Here is a 19524-nt window from a genome sequence, read left to right on the forward strand (position 1 = left end):
ATCTTACATGTTGAAAAATGGATCATTTTGGTCCGTTCAATTTTATTTTTGACAGATTTCATCTTACATAATCAGCACATGAAGGAGTTGCACTATACTACTCTGTTCAGCAATGAACTGGAAGGGTTTATTAAGCCCCAGTCACCCGTCCACCCATCCATCCATCCATCCATCCATCCATGCTTGACTTTTGGGAGTAAACAGTTTAAAGGGATAACATGCAAACTCCACACAGAGTTTCCCTAGCCCGGGTTAAAAGCAGAGCTTTTACCATCCGCAGTTTCCTTTTGGATTTCTGCTTTCAGAAAAGTGGCAACGTTTTGAGAGCGATGGAAACACTGGAAATGTCTCTGAAGAACGACTCGCACTACGACAGAGGTCGCAGAGAAACTCAACTTCCCCCTTAACATATCAGGATTACTTAAAAGAGGGACCACTGTTCTGTTTTTCTGAAATCGTGTGAGCTTCCTCGTATTTATATGAAACTTTTCCTGTAGTTTCTGTTCGTCTCTGACAGTTTCTTTACCTTCTATTTATACCCGCTCTCTCTGCTTCCATTGGTTCCTGTTAGTCTTCTTGGTTTCCGGTGGGTTTTTTTAATTTTTTTTTTTTTTAAGTTTCACAGCAGAGAGAAGTTTGCGATGGATTTCTTCGCGGTCCGAATCATTTGAATCAGAGTGGATATCCTTTAAAAATCAGCCCGACGTTATAAATACACCGGAACTTGCCTGTTATGAGTAAAATGCCTGACCTGTGTGCGAGTGAGAGACGTGCACGAGGAGGAGGAGGAGGAGGTTTGAAAACGAAGAAAGTAAAGAAAGAGAGAAGTTTCCATCACTCAGAGCGAGAGGTGTGCTGTGTGCCGACAGTCCCTCTGCACCGAAAAAAAAAAAGGGGGAATTCCCTGCTCAAGGTGCAGGGAAATCACACACACATACACACACACGCGCGAGCGTGCACGCGCTCGTGCATGTGTGGTGTTGTGGCATATTATTCACATTCCTCCAGTGTTTCCCCGCCGTCAGTCATCCGAGCACCAGTGTTGTCACAGATTACTTGAAAAGGTAATCCAATTACTGATTACTGATTACTCATCAAAAAGGTAATCTAGTTACTTTACTGATTACTTCAATATCAAAGTAACTAAGTTAGTTTAAAAGTAACTTAGGTACTTTTTACCGCTTTCCTCCCTTTGCTGCCTCAACATAAGAATGACAACTGGTTGTTTAAATAATACTTTATTGAAAGTGCACCAACCTGAAACATGAACATGTTTTTTTGTTTCTGTTTCATCGGCTTTACAATACAGAACCTGGTGTATAACAGACAGTGTATGAAATGCAGACTGAAGCATAACACCACATGCATATCAATACAATAACAGCCAATTAAATCACAGGAAAACAAAAAAATCCCCTTTGCAATATGTAAACAATGATATCTGCAAAATTCACATCAAGAAAAAAATAAAAGCGATGTGCAATGTGCTGTAGAAACGCACAATGAAGATAAAAGTTCATGTTTCATAATAAAAAAAAAAAAGCCAGATATCACAGAAATAGTAACTATTTGCCGTTCGGTGCCTCATTCAGCAGCACTGTGCGGTTACGCTCAAAGATGTCTCCCAGCTGGATGACGCCTCAGTCACGTGTAACATATCGTTCGAAAGCTTGCAAGACGTAGAACGTCAACAAACTTTATTTAAACTCCCAAAATTAACGACAGGCCCACTAGATGGCGACAAGGGGCAGCAGCATGGCGCTCTTTACCACTCCAGAGGATTATGAGGTTAGTTTTGGTCAGAGGAGAGCGGATGGATGGAAAATGACCACAAAACGCTGAGGAAATACAACATGTTGTGTTTGGTGTGAACAGCTTTGAGATTTGGTGAAGAAGTGTGTGAGAAACATGATCTGAGCTGCTGGCTGTGAGATGTGAAGATGGGTTTTGGGTTTGTTTTGCGCTGACGGGAGCTGCTCGGCTCAGAGAAGATTCTGCCTGCTGTCTCTTAAAGTGTAGATTTTCTAGTTTCATTTGATATCCAGTACGTTGGGAGGAGCAGACGGATCTTGCGTTGTGTTGCGTTTTGTGTCCGGAGGAGCGGTGAGGGGGGCGTGTCCAATCGCTGCATCTGGATTTTAAAGTTCTTATAAAACATCACTCGGTGTCAAAGTGCAGCTGGAGCCTCAGTCAGTGAGATGAAGGCTTCTGGTTTGAGACACAACTGAAAGAAAACATCCACGCAGCACTTTAGTCACTTTTGACACCTGGTGAAGTCGCGCACAGCTGTCGGTCCGTCGGGCAGAACGGGTTAAATAAATGAATTAAATTAAATCATTCGTGAATACGTGACCCGGCGGTTTGTCCTCCCCTGGGAAAACGTGACATGCGGCGTCACTCCCAAATGCAAGACAAACATTTTCACTTATAGATATATTATGAGGCAGTAACGCACAGTCACTTAGGAAAGTAACTTTAATCAGATTACTGGTTTGGAAAGATGACCGCGTTAGATTGCTCGTTACTGACAGAAAGTAATCAGATTAAAGTAACACGTTAATTAGTAGCGCGTGAGTGACAACACTGCCGAGCACTGAGTGTAAGACTGGTGGTCGTTGCATCGTACGGTTGCAAATCAGTGTGTGTGTGTGTGTGTGTGTGTGTGTGTGTGTGTGTGAGACAGACAGTTCGCAGTGAGCGTTTCCTGTCAGTGAGAAGTCGATGGCACCACCTTTCTCTGGGAAGATGCGGGGAGAAACCCCCTCCGACCGTCCGGGTGTGTGTCTGCTGATAGCGGCCGCCACTTCCTCCCTCAGCTCCCCTCTTCCCATTATCACACACACACACACACACACACACACACACACACACACACACACACACACACACACACACACACACTTTCAATTCACACAACTGCACCAAACAGGTCAAATTTTTTAAATAATCCTGCACAAAACCTCCAGAACACCCATTTTGTTGCAGCGTTCCAGTAAATTCCAGGTTATTGAGCTTGTGTTCTGTGGCGATTGCTTGATTTTCAGCCTTTTATAAGATTCACTGTTTGTAGAAGTAAATAATAAAGACATGAACCAGGGCCAGTGCTTCTTCTGGGGAATCAGTGGTAAAATGCATTGCAGGTAAGAATGTGGTAATTACCAGTACAGTGACAAACTACGGTAAAATCTAGTATTTATGGCTATTATCGCCGTTTGATTACCACACTGTGAATAACTCACGGTGACACTGCGCTGTGAAACATGGCGAGTCGTACCTGTGTGTTCAGGGTGCGAAGAATAGGGCGACTTTGGATTTTTTAACGATGCAGACGGAGGACTAATGGAAGACGACGGATGTATCTGGGAGCAGCGGCCACAGGGTGTATCTACCTAAACAATGATTCAAAGACTTTCAGCAAACAAAGGGCTTTCAATAACCCCGTCACTGTGATGTACTGCAGACTAATGAAAGTGTCCAACTATCCAGAGTCCTGCTGATCATTAAAAAAACAGAAAACCCGGTTAAATGATTTTCGGTGTGGGTCTAAGTACATTTCAGCAATACTGTGATAAATTTAACTGATCATTTGGTCACAATAACGGTGATATTTCATATTGTTAAATCTCGAACTATAAACTTCTTAATTCTTCTACAGTCTTTATGAAGTCCTTCATATTAAAACAAGGCTTAATAAATCCTAACCGAGCTCCTGGATTAAACACTTTCCACACACTGCAGAGCTTCAGTGAAGCCTTGATGCACAAAAACAATAAGTCTGACACGTCTGTGAGGGTGGATGTCCTCCACCCTCCAGGTTCTTGTTGAGACGGTTTGTGTCATTTCCAGGAAATCCTTGCGTCTGTGGCCAATAACATTTAGCATCATCAAAATAATGATATTAAAGCGCAGGAAGTTCCCCCATTTACTGTCAGCGGCCACCGTCCTCTGATCAAAGGCCGCCAGCGTGAGTCGCGCCGACGCGAGCAGGCGAAGCAAAAGTACCTTTGTTGGACGTGAAACTGCTGCTTTCACAGCGTGATTCTTACAAGCGGCGTCTGATTCCTCTGCAGGAAAACCCGACTCGCCGTCTTCCCCTCAGCTCTGAAAATTCAAAACGCCACGGCTCGGTTTTCGGTCTCGGCTGACATGAAAAGACGCCAAACGCGCAGGTTAACAGTCAGACTGTCATCAAACCTGACGGAGTGGATTTCCCAACAGGAGTCTGACCGACGGACGCACAAACACCACGGATCTCCAGCTGTTTCTCCACTCACTGTTTCTGTAATGGTATCCAAAGAGGTGTTGAGTTTTCATGGAGAAATACTAGAGCGAGAGCTGTGAGAATGTTTCTGTGGAACCCACTTTTAATTATGAAAAAAACAACAAAAAACTAAGCATCCACAGAAAGGAAAAGGAACCGACACTAAAAGCGTTAAATCATGGAAAAACTGACATGTTGTTATCGCACTAAACACAGAAATTCAAAGATATATTAAAATCAGAATAAACAAGCAAAACTGAATCGAAAGGAAATAATCACTATCAGGACTGTAACAATCCAGAAGACAAGAGGAAACAAGGACCCTGCCAGGAAGTGAAACCCGAACGCTTCCGCAGCGTTTTGGGAGTCGGTTCAAACGACAGCGGTGATCAAAGTCACTGGCGACGCAACTTACTGAAAACGTAGTAGAAGTAGACGGACGAAAACAGCAGCTTGCCTCCAGAAAAAGAAAACTATGGGTCCAAACACAGAACCCTGCGGAACTCCATGATTAATTGAAGAGTCCTGAACCTGAGCCAAGCGGAACATGTGTGTTTAAATGTGACTTAAGGTAGTTTAGTAGTACATCCTTACTTTTTCCAGCAGTGCAATCGATGCAGGAGTGTCAGTCATAAGGCCTGTGGGCCAAAACCGGCCCGCAAGAGGCTGCAATCCGGCCAAACCACCAAGCAGAAAAAAACAAACATTGGAAGAAAACAGTGAGCGGACGGACACACTGGAGCTGAGATATCTGAGGCGCTAGCTGCTACGCTGCTATCAAACCAGTCTCAAAGCCACGCCGTCAGGGCAAGTCTGGAAAAACACCCATAATGCAACAGCGAGTTTTGAGGATATTTCACTGGATTCTGCACCAGAAGGTTTCATTAAAACTGACTTTAAGTTGAGACTGGACTCATTTTCCACAGTAATTATTTGGTTGTTGCTAAAAAATAGACATTTTCATGATGTGAACGCGACAAATCACAGCTTTGAATTTGAAACATAATTTATCTCGGTGTTCTGATTGCGTGGATTCGCGAGGCTTGCATGTCGCAGCAGCTGCAGCAGAGAATCTTGGCCGCGGTGGAAAACAATTGGTTTGTATCGAGCAGATCGGCTGGAACAAAGTGTAATATTTCATCAAATTTTCATCTGATGGCTGAGTGTCGGTGCAACTGCTGACACAACAGGCAGAAATGTGGAGGGGGAAAAATAAAATAAAATTAAAGCCTTTCACAGAAATTCATGTCATTTGACTGAACAACTAAATTCCTGGTAGCAGCTTGGCTGGATGATTGCCTTCCCTTCCACACAGGCTATTTTACTCTCCCACAGAGCAAATTCATTCTCCCATGTGTTTGGACGGCGCTCAAACTCAGCCACTCACACGCCGCCTGCAGCCAAACCAGACCCGAATTCTTTGATTACCAAATGATTGTTAATATGTTACGAAAGAACGTCCAATTAGCAGAGCAAGAGACGCTTAATTCCGCCGGCTCGCGGCGTTGTCACTGTTACCTTTCAGCGTCTGGATCTGTGCAGAGATCGAGTTAAAAAAAAAAAAAAAACAAATAAAAAAAAAGTGCTTGAATCATCTTCGAGGACTTTTACTGTTTACTTTCCTGGTGGCAGAAATGTTTGGCAGCAGACGCAGCGAGCGCTCAGTGACTAATGTAAGAAAGGGAGAGAACGAGAGCGGAGACAGCGGAGGACGAGAAAGAAAGGCACAAAAAAAAAGAAAGAGAGTGGAGGAGACACGGCGAGAGAAAGAGAGGTGCGAGGCCCTCATCACGGTCGCCCACACAGATTCCATCCACTTCTCCATCACTCCATTACCTCCATGTAAATGACAGCTCTCTGCGTCCCGCTGAGGGGAGAAAAAGGCCTATTAACACCGGCGCTCAGAAAGCCCGAGCACCGCTCAGCCCACGCAGAGTGCTCCTCCTTCACCCTCACACTCCCACACACACACACACACACACACACACACACACAGCTGGCCAGGGGGAAGAAAGTCGCATGCAAAGAGGAGGTGGGCATGCAGGATGGTCATTCAGGAGACAGACTCTCTGAAACGGCGAGCGGCGGCGGCGGAGAGTCGGATGAAATCACTCGTTGCGGCCTGATTGTTGGGATCCAACAGCGGGTAAAGTGCCTCGTGGGTAAATCAAGGATCGCCAATCAGGCGACCCCGCGCCGCGTCTCGCTTTGCGAGCTTTAATTCCTCTAAGGAGGCGCGGCCCGGCTGTTTGGACGAGGGACTGAAGGTGTGGATCTTCTGAGGTTCTCTGTGGAGGAACCCGCATCTCTGCCGCCGTCGACCCCCGAAGCCCCCCCCCCCCCCCCCCCCCCCCCCCCCCCCCCACCACCAGGCAGGCTGCTGTCAAATGGTTCAGATGGTTAATCTACATTAATCCCAGGGTCGCTGTGGATAATTAGGAATAATAAGGATTCAAAATTATTCGTTTTGAATCAATATTAATCACGTTTCATTTTGCCTGAACGAACAGACTCAAGAAAGAAGGAAATATATCGAACTTAACGTGTTTCTTCACAGTTACACACGACATTTATCCACATTAAAGGAGCTGTGTGTGTCATGTTTTTTCCAGCCTGCTAAAGTCACCTAAAGTCAATATTAAGCAATTTTAGCTTCTCTAGCTCTACAGAGGACTTTTATATTCTGAAATATTTTTCATTCCATCTGCCATGTTTTCAACAGGAAGTCCAAACAACTGGACTTCACGTTACCCCGGAACCTGCATAACAAGCATGGACACGACAAACAGGCATATGATATATAGACTCCCGCTGACTGGATGGACATGTCTGCCAAGTCTATATTGCATATATCGATGGTACCATCAGACTTTCAGCGTCGTCATGTCGAGTTCTGTCTCTGTCACAAACGGCTCGAAAAGCCTGACGGGAGACGTCAGATTCTGCGCTGGACGTGGGTTAGTTGTGTTTTCTTTAATCACATTGATCAAGATGATGGATTAATCCGTTCTTCCTTTCCTCTGAGGATCAACTCTTTGGGTTGGCGCTCCGTCTCGGGGAGTTTGGTGAACCGGTGTCGCTTCAGCCTGAAGATTCAAACTCACCGTTTTTCTACCGCGAAAGACGAATTCAGCTAAAACTGTGTCCAGTGCTTCCAAGAAGCCAGATTCAGCGTCAGTCCTTCTTTTTGACCCATTCATCTTTCTGTTCATCCGGACGCTCACCCGTTCCTCCTCCTGCTGTTTAGCTCCTCTGGACCGACTCCGGGGGACGTCAGAAAATTCAGGTTATTTTATGTGTACATCTTCTTATGCTTTTTAAAAGGACTCTTATCTTGTGGTGAAAAGCGGCTAAAAAAAACAGAAGGTAGAGCAGAGAAACATAAACACAACGTTTCAAGTGAAAACCAAAAACGAAATGACATTTCTTTAAAGTAGGAAATTATATTAATTCTCACATTTATCACTGTCTGGTATTTTCATTTGTTTGCATTACTTGCGAGACATGAAGATGTGAAGCTTTCCTGCTCTCTTACTGATGTTACTTTAGCCGACGTCCTTCAGTCTTCACTGCCCCCCCCCCACCACCGCCACCGCCGCCACCTCGCCCTGCCGTTCGGCTCTGACTGGGCGCACAGATGCTCCTTTCGTTCATCCAAAATAATCCGGCAGTCATTCCCTCTGCGTCCGTCGCCCCAAAACACCCAGATTTCCCATCACTTCCCTTCCATAATATTTTGGGGAGGTGGAAACGGGGGTCGGTGTTTGGAGGGCCAGTGGAAAATACACAGCAGCGGGTTACGGACAGGATTCACTCCCCCCGAGCCGTGTTTGCGTTCCCGCCGCCCTGCTAAACCGCATTTGGAATTTCTGATTGCAACGTCAACACGAGTGTGTGTGTGTTTTCTCACTTTGTCGTGGCTGCCGGGTCTCAGGGAGGATTGTGTGACTGTCGCTCACACAGCACTCCGTTTCTCTCTTTGGGAGTTTAGGGGTGGGGGTGGGGGTGGGGGTGAGGGTGGGGGTGGTGGGCACTAGAAAAGCTTCCTTGACCAGGCTGCAGGAGCCGGCTGGAGGTCAGTCACACGGCAGCAAACAGACCTGTTGATACAGGAAGGCTTCGGCTTTGAATGACTGAGAGCATGTGAGACCGTCCCCGTGAAGGTCAGACGTCCCCGTGAAGGTCGAAGGATGTGGAAGGACCCGTGCAGGATAAACCACGCCGTTTTCAGCATTTCTGCTGTTTCCATGGAAATGGACATTGCCGCCGTCTAAAAACAAAACTGTTCCGAAACGAAAATGTGTTTTCCACGTGAATTATGGTGTGAACTGGGCGTCAGTTAACAGCGGAGCAGGGAACACAGGAACACAGGTTTCCTCAGTGCGTCCCATCATTAGACGAGCTTCCACACACACACACACACACACACACACACACACACACACACACACACACACACACACACACACAATGTTGTTCAGTGGATCGGTTGGCAGGAATTTCCCCCTGGGATTAATGAAGTATTTTCTCCTCAGTCGTGCTCCAGAAGGGATCGGCTCGAGCACGCCTGCCACTCCGACTTGGATCAAGAACCACAAAAGTTGGATGTTACGGATGAATTAACCTTACAGGTTCAATAATAAAAGATGCACAGTCGCAACTTGAAAATGTGAACTTTTGACCTTCGGAACAGAACAGAGTATTGAACAGGGATGGGTCGGATGGGACAAAGGAAGGAAATCAGAAAATAAGCACATGGAGGGAGGAAATGGGGACGAACCCAGACCGCCTTCTGGAAGGACGAGTACAAATTTGAGTACTCGCCTTCAGCTACGTGCCGAGACCAAGAACCAATCGGAGGAGTCATTGGATTAAATGCCACGATGTGATTGATGTGCATTGTCGCGACGGCCCTCGGCAACGCCTCTACGCTGACGATACCCACGTATCCGACACTGAAGGTTCCGGTGTTCCACTGTCCTGCAGTGCAGGGCAGAACCATAGACTGTATATAGAAGTGGACGAGACATGTGGCTGAAAACATGAAGTCTACCCAGAAGTGTCAAAAACTTGCAATACCACAGTGTCCAGCAGGGGCTGGCTCCAAAAAGGCTGCGACTCCATAGACTCCAATTCAAAATGAAACATCAATAAAACTAGATCGGCTGAGTTTTTATAGTTCAGAATTTTTTTTTTTCATTGCATTTCATCGTCCGGAAGAGAGATCACGTGGTCCATCTGAAAATATATAATTATTGAATTTTATATAGAGCGTTAAAGTTTTCAGAATGAGGGGGCGTGGCTACTTGATTGACAGGTCTGCTCTGGAATGCTTGACAGATCCTTCTAGCGGCTTTCAGCAGGTTTACATTAAGGAGTCTGACATTAAGATTATGTTCTCATCTAATTATTATTTTCCACAGTGACTCAGTTTGTTGACTAGTTTTAGTTAGTTGTTGATTCATTGTAACCATGACTAGTTCCTGGATTAACTACTCAAAAAGACCCTCAAAGGATTTTGTTGCCCAGTTTTTTTTCTGTAATTTCTGCATTTATGTATAGTATTAACAGTAAATATGATGTGTTGTGTTCACCAAAATGAATCATTTTTTCTGAGGTCTTGTGTTTTGAATATAAAGTTTAGAAAACTTTAAGCAGCACCGGGTTTTGTTTTCCTGGCTCTCATCGGTGCTGCTTCATCCAGCTTTTAATGCAGCCTCTGGCTCGGGGCTTCGCTCGTTAACCACGGCCGAGCCTAGGGGTGGGCGATATGGCCTAAAATTTATATCACGGTATAATTTGAAACTTACACGGTAGAAGGTATATATCACGGTATAATTTGATATATACATTTCAGCATAACAGTCTTTTAATGGTTACCAAAGCACATGGTGAAAGCATGGAAGCAGGAAGTAGTTTTTAAACTATTAAATAACATAAGTCAAGTTACTTTGAATCCAAACCATGTCCAGATTACAGATCAGGGGTCGGCAACTTCATTTGGCGTTGAGCCAATTTTTTTTGACTGATCCCCATTTGTCGGTGGCTAAGAGCTAAGCTAACAGCTGACTGAGGCACCAGTGGCGTCTTTCAGCAGGCTACTTTTACAAAGTGTCCCTGAATGCAGCAGGAGCTGCACGGCTCAGGTTGTTCACTGACGCAGAGGATTTCCAGGTGTTTCACAGGTAATGAAGGCGGTTTAGGAGGAGCTGGATACTTACAGGTAATGGACGGTGTTACTGCCTCCGTGAAGCAGCTGCTTCAGATTCTCAAAATCATCTGGCGAGCCACATATTATTGTTCGGTCGGTGGGCCGCCAGTTACAGATCGCTGTTATAGATTTTGCACCAATCTTTTTTTCACGAGCTCTTCCTCTGTCTGTTCACCGCTCGCCGCCATCGCTGTTGTTGTGTACTTCTTCTTCAGGGAACCGGGCATCTAAAAAGCTGCATTACTGCCACCTAGAGGACGTAATGTGCTATCGCGGTTGGGGCGGTATGACCAAAATCCCTACCGTGGGCCAAATTTATATCACACACGGTTTATACCGTTTATACCGCCCAGCCCTAGCCGAGCCGCAGCGTCACGGCTCGGTTTGGGGATCTACAGGCTGGAGGAGTTGCGGAGAGAAACCCAGATGGATGGAAGCTCCTCCGCTGGCCGTGCCTGGTGGCCGGGAGGGGGGGGCGCTGCCCGCGGCCGGGGGGAAACGCCACGGACAGCCGGGGAGCTAGCGGGGAGCTTTTGCTGCTAGCCCTGCTAACCGGGACAAAACACCACGAACGGCGTGGAGAAAGTGCCTCTACCCGTGAGAAACAGCGCGAGCGGCCGGGGGGGAGCACCGTGGGGCTGGCTGGCCGTGCCGGCTGGCCGGGGATAGAGCGCCGCTTGCGGCTGCTGTCAGCGCTGAGCGGCGGCCCGGCGGCGCTTCCCTCCAGGAACCCCTGAAGAGAGCCAAGATACTGCTAGCTGGCGGCACGGTGGGGCGGTGGATGTTCCCGGTGTTGCTTGGGATTCTGGTCAAATGCATAAACACTGTAAACTGTATAGACCACATTGGAGTTCCGTGAGTGCAGAGGATTGTGGGTAGGGTGAAAGGTTAAGGCATATAAACAATGGCGTTGTATGATGAATTCTTATTGTGGGAGAGAGAACGTTTGGTGAAGTTTTTGAGAGACGGGGGTCTCTCCACCTTGGGAAAAAAAAGCTGAACTTGGAGCTTTGGCATACGGTGCCTCCTTTTTCTACATCAACAAGCTGCCGACCGCGAAAGAAGAGGAAAAGTCGCGAGCCGATCGCTACGGAGCTCTATTGTTGGACAGTGATTTTGCCCCTAATGTTGATCAGAGGAGAGTGTGGACAGGTGGTAAATGACCATAAAACGGTAAAGAAATAAAATATGTATAAAAATATATTGTGTTTGGTGTGGATTGCTTTGAGATTTGGTGAAGAAGTGTGTGAGAAACATGCAATCTGGAAGTTGGCTGTGAAATGTGAAGATCGGTTTTCGGTTTGTTTTGCCCCTGACGGCAAGTGGTCGGCTCAGACAATATTCTGCCTGGTGTCATGTTAACGTGTATCTTTTCCAGTTTCATGCGATATCCACCATGTTGGGATGGAGGAGAAGCTGCGTTTTGTGTCAGGAGGTGCGGGTGAGAAAAGCATGTCAAATTGTTGCATATGGATTTTAAAGTTGTTATAAAACAACCACTCGGTCGTCAAAATGCAGCTGGAGCGTTCAGTTTATGAGATTACAGCTTCTTGTTTGAGATAAAATGGAAAGAAATCGTCCTCACAGCATTTTATTCACCTTTTACACATGTTGAAGTGGAGCCAGTACAGGATCCGTCAGGCCGAACGGGTTAAGATCATTAGAGAGAGAGAGAGATATAGCACTAACTCAAAAAGTATGATTTCAAAATCGTACTATCGTGCACAAATAATTAAAAAAGTAAGATTATTCCATCTGTTATTTCGTCCTTTCTGTTGATGAGCTTCACCCAAGCCTTTCTCCTCAGCTCGAACGGCGGGGGGCAAATACATCTCCCCCACACCTTGTTTCACCCCAGGGTGCTCTCGGCAGTCCATAGATCGCCACATGTTTAGCGCATAATCGCCGTTACCACAACCTATAACGGCACACACGGGCGTAGTTTCGACGGAACAAGCTGAACAACAAGCCAGAGCTGTGGCGAGATGAGGTTGTTTATATGCCTTGACCCCTGAACCAGAAGTAAACAGCAGGTTTTCGCACATGCGCAGTCAGAACTCCAATGTGGTCTACTGACAAGTAAATGATCAGAAACACCATGGAAGCAGTTCACAGCAGAGCGCCACAGTCCTGGGCTCTGTCAGCCCCGCCCCTTGTCGTTCTCCAGCCCCGCCCCACTGTCTTTTTTCGTCTCTGGCTCCAAATTTCCAACATGTCAGCCTCCGAGGAGCCTCGTTTGATGATAATAGAAACAAATGGGTGACGTCACGAATGTTGCCCACTTGGGCAGACCGTGGCGTTGACCGATGCATGGACACAGCCGAAACGCTGGAAACGATGGAGCCAGCAGGACGGCCGGGCCACGAGGTGGCGCTGACCAAGAGGCTGGGTCATTATTACATTGACTATTAAACTACCAAGTCCTGGGGAATCTGGACCGGGACCGGGACCAGAAGAAACTGGACTGTGAGTCATGACCCTCTGGAGGAAGATGCTCTTACAGTCTGGTCTACTGAGCGTGTGCAGAACGACTCTTTACTGCAACCGTGGGCCACATGCTCAGTATTTCAGAAAAGTTGAGTTTCCCCTTTTTCCACGGAGTCGGAGCATTTTTAAAAAGTTCTACTTTGGCAGCAGCTGTCAAAACCTTGAATTTTCGGTGGCATCCAGCACGGTTGTTGTGTAAACCGGCACCCAAAACTCTACGAAAGTCGTCTGTTTTCACTGAAAACGAACCGTTGCCTTTATTTCTGTCTCAGGAAGACGCAGGAGGCGAAGTGTTCTTCTCTGATAAAACTAAATACAGCAACAAATTAAGGTCAATGCTGCCATGCGAGCGCCGTTTTACAGCTCGTCAGTGAAACCCCCGGGTTCCTACCTTTTAAAAAGCAGCGCTACATTGGGACACATGTTTTTGGAGGTAGTGCTTCCTGGAGCCTCATCATCCTGAACCGAATGTCTTCCTCCCTGAATTTGAGCGATGAATCATGCCGTCCTTCCTCCTCCTCAGCCTCCCTCTCTCTCTCTCTCTCTCTCTCTCTCTCAGATCAGATCTGATTGAACTAACTGCCTCTGCAGGTGTTTTCTTCTCTACACAGGAGCAACGAGTTCAACGCTGCCGAGGTGCCACCGTGCTGCAGCAGCATCGGCCACTAAAACATCGGAAATTTTCGAATTAGCTTTTCGAGCTAACTATTAGCTTCTAGCCGATACTGAGTACCGATACCGGTCGTTTCTACCAACACACAGCGCTGTAGAGCGAGAGACGACGCTCGCTGCTCATGACTGGATCAAGCACACTTTAGTCATGTTTAGCATCGCTTGTGTGTAAAACCGTATAGCATGTAGCATGTAGCATGTAGCATGTAGCGCGGCATGGGGTTCCTGGATCCACTGAGCAGCTAAACTAACGAGTTAATTCTGCTGTGATTAAGTTCCTGGTGTTAAACCAACCATCGTTCTCTTTCTCTTGATATTTTAGCAGAACGTAATTTAAAGTCCGTCTTGTTTTTATCATAAATTCTCATTAATATTAAAGAATCAGTGGATGAAAGTATGAGAATCCCTATTAGACAGAGAGATAATCCATCATAAATAGATTTATTATAACTGGTAACATTTATGTGGTGGTAAATACTCCATCTGACATCATATGTTCAGTTTTATGTTGTGTTCATGAGCAAAAGTTTACAAATATCTTTACTGACAAAAAATGTATGAGATTCGAAGTTACTTTTAAAATATCAGTCTGCTGTTGGATATAGACATAAGAAAAAGCAATGACTATTGAAAGATCTGTCTATCTATAGATGCTGCCTTCATGGATTCCCTCCCTCTCCCTCTCCCTCCCTCTCCCTCTCGATCTCTCTCTTTAAAGAGGGAAATCTTTGCTGAGAAGAAAAGCAGAGAGAAAAATTAAGGACAAGTTTGCTGATTTTTTTTCTCTCCATTAGAAAAAAAAAGTACAGAAGTTGGATGAGAGGAGCATAGAGAGAGCTTGTAGAGAGAGGGAGGGAGGGAGAGAGGGAGGGAGGGAGGGAGGGAGGAGTGAGAGAGAGAGAGAGAGAGAGAGAGAGAGAGAGAGAGAGAGAGGAAGGGGAGAAAGACAAGAAGAGAGGCACAGTGAAACAGACAGATGGAGGAGAGGCATGTAGCAGCAGAGAGGAGGAGGAGGAAGAGGAGGAGGAGGAGGAGGAGGAGGAGAAACAAAGCGTGTTGACTGAGGAAGTGGTCCTGCCATGCGGGCCATGTGCTCAGGTAGGTCCCGTCTATAAAACATCCACCGGCCTGCGGCTCGCGCTCGTCTGCTGCTGCCTCCTTCTACCAAACTAACTGTTGACAGAAGGTAGGACCGCTCCGCTCGGCCGACTGCGTCCACGCCGCCGCTCACGCCGCTTTCTTCTCGTTGTCGTTGTGTGTGTTAGACGGTCCCGTCGTCAAGTTCGGTCCGGGCTCAGGGTTGCATGATGAAAAAACAAGAAAAGAGAAAGAGAAAGAAAAAGCTGGTGCTGCATCCATGCCACAGATGCAGCGCAAATGAGCAGATTTTATTCAGATCTGGCAGTGTGTGTGTGCGTGCGTGTGTGTGTGTGTGTGTGTGTGTGTGTGTGTGTGTGTGTGTGTGTGTGTGTGTGTGTGTGAGATGCTCCAGTATACTGGTAGGATATTGGCAGGACTGAGGAATGTGTGAGACTTCGCCCCAGATCTCTTTGTTCCCTCTCTCTCATTTTCTTTCTCCTTTTTTTTTTTTTTTTACTCTCTGGGGTTGTGCACACCACACACACACACACACACACACACACACACACACACACACACACACACACACACACACACACACAGTCAAACCAACTCTTGCAGAAAACCAGTTGAAACTTCCCACCGGCAGGAGAGAAATGTCTGGAATGTGATTATCACGTATTTGTGTTTATTTTATCACTGTGGGTCGCTCGCAAAAAGCAAAAGAGAAAACCAGATCAGGCGCATGCAGAGCACTGAGTGTGAAGCTGTGTGTGTGTGTGTGTGTGTGCGCGTGCGCTCAGAGAGTGGTGGTGGGTGGGGAGGGGAGGGGGCGGGAGGGTAAAGAGTGAGAGCTATTTGGCAGTGCACGTGAGTGTGTGGGTGGTTGTGTGGGTGTCAGGGTGAGTGGGTGCAGAGCTCTCTTTGAGTGAGAGCACATGTGACTCCAAGTGTGTGTGTGTGTGTGTGTGTGTGTGTGTGTGTGTGTGTGTGTGTGTGTGTGTGGGTGGGTGTTGTGTGTGAGTGTGTGGTACAAAGTATGCAAAGGTGAGACGAATGTGTGTTTCCGATTCACCTTCGCACAAAAAGAAGGAAGATAGAAACCTCCTCCGAAAAAAAACCTCCCTCCGTCTTCCTTTCTGTTGTATGCTCATGCACACACACACACACACACACACACACACAGTTCAGGCGCCTGTCAAACCCAGTGCATTCCTGAGCGCTCGAACACACAAGAGTCTGAATGGTGGGATGAATGCGGGGAAATTCAGCTGAAACGTGAGGACAAAAGCCAGGGGGACATTTAAGAGGGTTTAACTTCGCAGAACCCTGGGAATCACAGAGGAAACACACACACATGCACACACACACACACACACATGCACACACACATGCCTATGTGCATTGAAATGGGAATAAGTGAAGTGTGTATACATCCTAACACACACACACACACACACACACACAGGGAGCGACGTACAGCTGCGGCTGCTGGAGTCTGGAGCAGAGGGGAATTCCCAGGGAGGAGACCGAGAAAACACACACTACACCTCTCTGCCTTCACACACACACACACACACACACACACACACACACACACACACACACACACACACACAATGGGCCTGGGAGCCAGCGCCGCCGGCACCGCCAGCGTCGAACCGGTGCCGCGGGACGCCAGTAAAACCGTCGCCGCTCCTCCAAACCGCCGGAGGACGGGGAGGGGGGTCGGACTCCGGGTCTTCCTTTGTCGGCCCCGGCCGGTAAAAGATCAACCAGGCCGGCTTGTAAAAAGCTCGGGCCGCGTCTCTGACCCAGTCGCTCTGATAAAGCCGGAGTTCTCGCCCCGGGGCGGAGAACGCGGAGAGCGCCGACTTTTACGACGTTTCCAGGTACTTTTCTGCTGACATCACCGAACGCAGATCATCAGAGCCGAAAACACGCCTTGCGAAAGTGTTTATCTGCCGACTTCAAAGGCGCGCCGGTATCTCCGGGAGGAGAGTTCATCAGGTGTTTGTCATCCGCGGCCGGGCGGGACGGCGGCGGCGGTTCACTGGACGTTACGGGGTCGACCTCTTAGCTTGTGACGTGTGGCCCGGTGGGGGGGGGGGGGGTGAAGGGGAGGGGGGTGACGGAGTCAACATTGACCCGGGATCAATAATCCAGCTCGGGAAAACACCGCTTCACATAAAACTCCTTACTGTTGGAGTCGGAGACAGAAGGGCAGCGGCGGGTCTGAGGCGGAGGAGCAGGTATCATCGGCGTAAAGCATGACGTCACCTTCTCCCAAAATTCACCAGGAATTTACTGAAACATCAGCTGATTTCAAATCCAACTGTTGCTCATTTGAAAGGCAGTTTGTGACATTTGGGGTGATTGAATCTGCCTGAGAGCGAATCGCTGCGTCGGTTCATCAAGAGTCCTGAGAAAATTCAGTCGAATTAAAAAAAAAAAAAACTAAAAAAAAAGCTAAAAACCTGCTTCTTCTTTTCACCCATTAGCGAGGATGAAAGCTTGAATCACGGCTTTTAAACAGAAACGCTGAGGACGAGGAGTTCATCTGTCACCTGAGGGGTTAAATTAATTTGTCAGAAAGGTTACAAGAAAAAAAAAAAAAAACATGATACAAAAATATTTCTGGGAAGTTCGCGATGAAGAAAAACCCATCCTGAATACCAGAAACTGAGGTCAGAGGCAGATAAGAGAAAGAGTGGGCTCGCTAATTTATTCAGGGAATTTCTCAATATGAGACCGAGTCATCGCGCCGCTTCACGCCGGTTAATATCAGACCCGGCGCCCCCCCATCCCCCGACCCCCCCACAGCCGGTGCCACTGGACCCGAGAGCCACTCACAGTGAAAACAGCGGTTTAATTTCCCACATCGCTGTGGCGAAACAGAGACGGGGGGGTGGGGGGGGTGGGGGGGGGGGGGGGGGGGGGGGGGGCAGGTGAGCAATATCACAGCGAGCCGCTCGTTTCACAGGAAACGCACACAAAAGTCATGAAATTACCGGAGCAGGTACAGTCCCGGGGCAGGTGTACCCCCCCAGGAAGAAACAGAACGCATGCAAATTTCATTCACAATGACTTACTGTCAAAAAAAGAAAAAACACAACAGCGAGGCTGTGGGCGGCCGATCGCTGAATTCAACTGGAAAGTGTGGTTGATTTAGAAAGTCAGACAAATTCTTTTCTTTTCTTTTTTTTTTTGCTTTTGTATTTCAGCTCTCAGCTTTATGGGGGGGGGGGGGGGGGGGGGGGCAATCAGGACGTTAAAAAAAAAAAAAAACCGAGACAGAAGAAATGTCAAAGTCTGACATTTCTTAAAACGATGATTAATCCAGCTTTTCGGACAAGCTGCGATAATAGAGGCTCAAAAACCGCTTTTCTCCAATAAAATACACCGAGAGACAGAATGTGTGTGTGTGTGTGTGTGTTCCAGCACAGTGAACGTTCACCTTAAATGTTCCTGTCAACCCTTTAAAATTCCCTTGATGGCCCCCCGATGGTTCGCGAACCACACGTTGGACACCACTGCTTTTTGATGTACTTCTGAAGGGATCAGTGAACAAATGGATTTATCTGTTTGGCTTTTACTGCAGATTAAAGAGCTGAAATCTGTTACAGTAATCGTACTTGTTCTTCTCTGGTTTTGCTGCTATTGAACACTTTGACGGCTGATGGATTCATGGATTCATAGATTTACAGATTTTAATTCAGTTTATTGATCTGAGGGGAGATTTCTCAAGGTTTCAATTACGAACCTGAACTGGAAAAACCTGATGATTTAATTGTGTCATGAGATGAATGGATGAGGCGTTGAAGACGAGGGAAAAGCAAATCTTTTTTTTCGTTTGTTCGGGTTTTTGTCTATTTGACGGAAACATGCACGGTTTTGTGGAATTATGTATTTTTTAGATACATTATTCATCCTGGAGATGATTTCAGCAGAACGGATAAAATGCATCAAGCAAAGAAAATAAGACGCCTTTCACTCAGTCTGGGAATAAAGACAGAAATATTTCTTTACGTCTTGTGAGTCGCGGTTAATTCAGCTTTAAATACAGCTTAAATGGATAAAATATTACAGATAGAATTAAAAATGTATTTGCATTGAAAACTTGATCATCTCAATTTAAATGTGCTGCCATCTGATGAAAGCGTGCACGGTCGGATGGATTCATACAGTGAAATTCTGCATTTCGGTTTTCTGAGACCATTAAAAAGCTGTCAGCCGCCTGTGGAGGGGCAGGAACCTCACTTTGGACACACTGATGGAGAATAACGGGCTTGTGGCTGTGCCAGGCGAAGGAAAAAGGCACAAGTGTTCATAATTGATATCTGAGAGCTCAGATTTATCTGGATTTCAATACATCATGTGTGCTTAAGACGCGTAAAAATATCCGAAGTTCCACCAGACGTGTTTTTTATAAGCTGCAGTAATTTTCGTGAATTGTTTTGCGTGTCAGTGCCGCTGCTGTGCATGCTTTACCTGAACAGCAGCCGCCGTGCTGCAGTGGAGAGCTCGGAGCGGCTCTGGGGTTCGAGCGGGGGGCGGTTTACGCACGGAGCCGCAGCGGGACTGGAACCGGACTCTGGTTCTGCGAAGGGGGGGGGGGGGGGGGGGGGGCACTCAGCGGTTATTTCATGCTTTCAAGACTTTACATATTCAATATCGACCACGTATTTTTAGGTTCTGGTGTGAGAGTGTGTGTGTGTGTGTGTGTGTGTGTGTGTGTGTGTGTGTGTGCAGGTGTCATCCTCGGCGCACCGGGGGACGGTCCCCGGAGCGGGGGGAGGGGTGGGGAGGGGGA

General features: G+C 47.1%; 1 long non-coding RNA gene across 1 annotated transcript; it reads right to left on the reverse strand.

Moving 5' to 3' along the window:
- Positions 1 to 254: 254 nt before the first annotated feature.
- Positions 255 to 18085, reverse strand: LOC115403086 (uncharacterized). The gene is made up of 3 exons (XR_003933182.1): positions 18007 to 18085; positions 4510 to 4517; positions 255 to 264 (listed from the first exon to the last, which is right to left on the reverse strand). It is a non-coding gene; the product is annotated as an uncharacterized LOC115403086 (long non-coding RNA).
- Positions 18086 to 19524: the final 1439 nt, after the last annotated feature.

Source organism: Salarias fasciatus, chromosome 16 (assembly GCF_902148845.1).
Source record: "Salarias fasciatus chromosome 16, fSalaFa1.1, whole genome shotgun sequence".
Lineage (NCBI taxonomy): Eukaryota > Metazoa > Chordata > Actinopteri > Blenniiformes > Blenniidae > Salarias > Salarias fasciatus.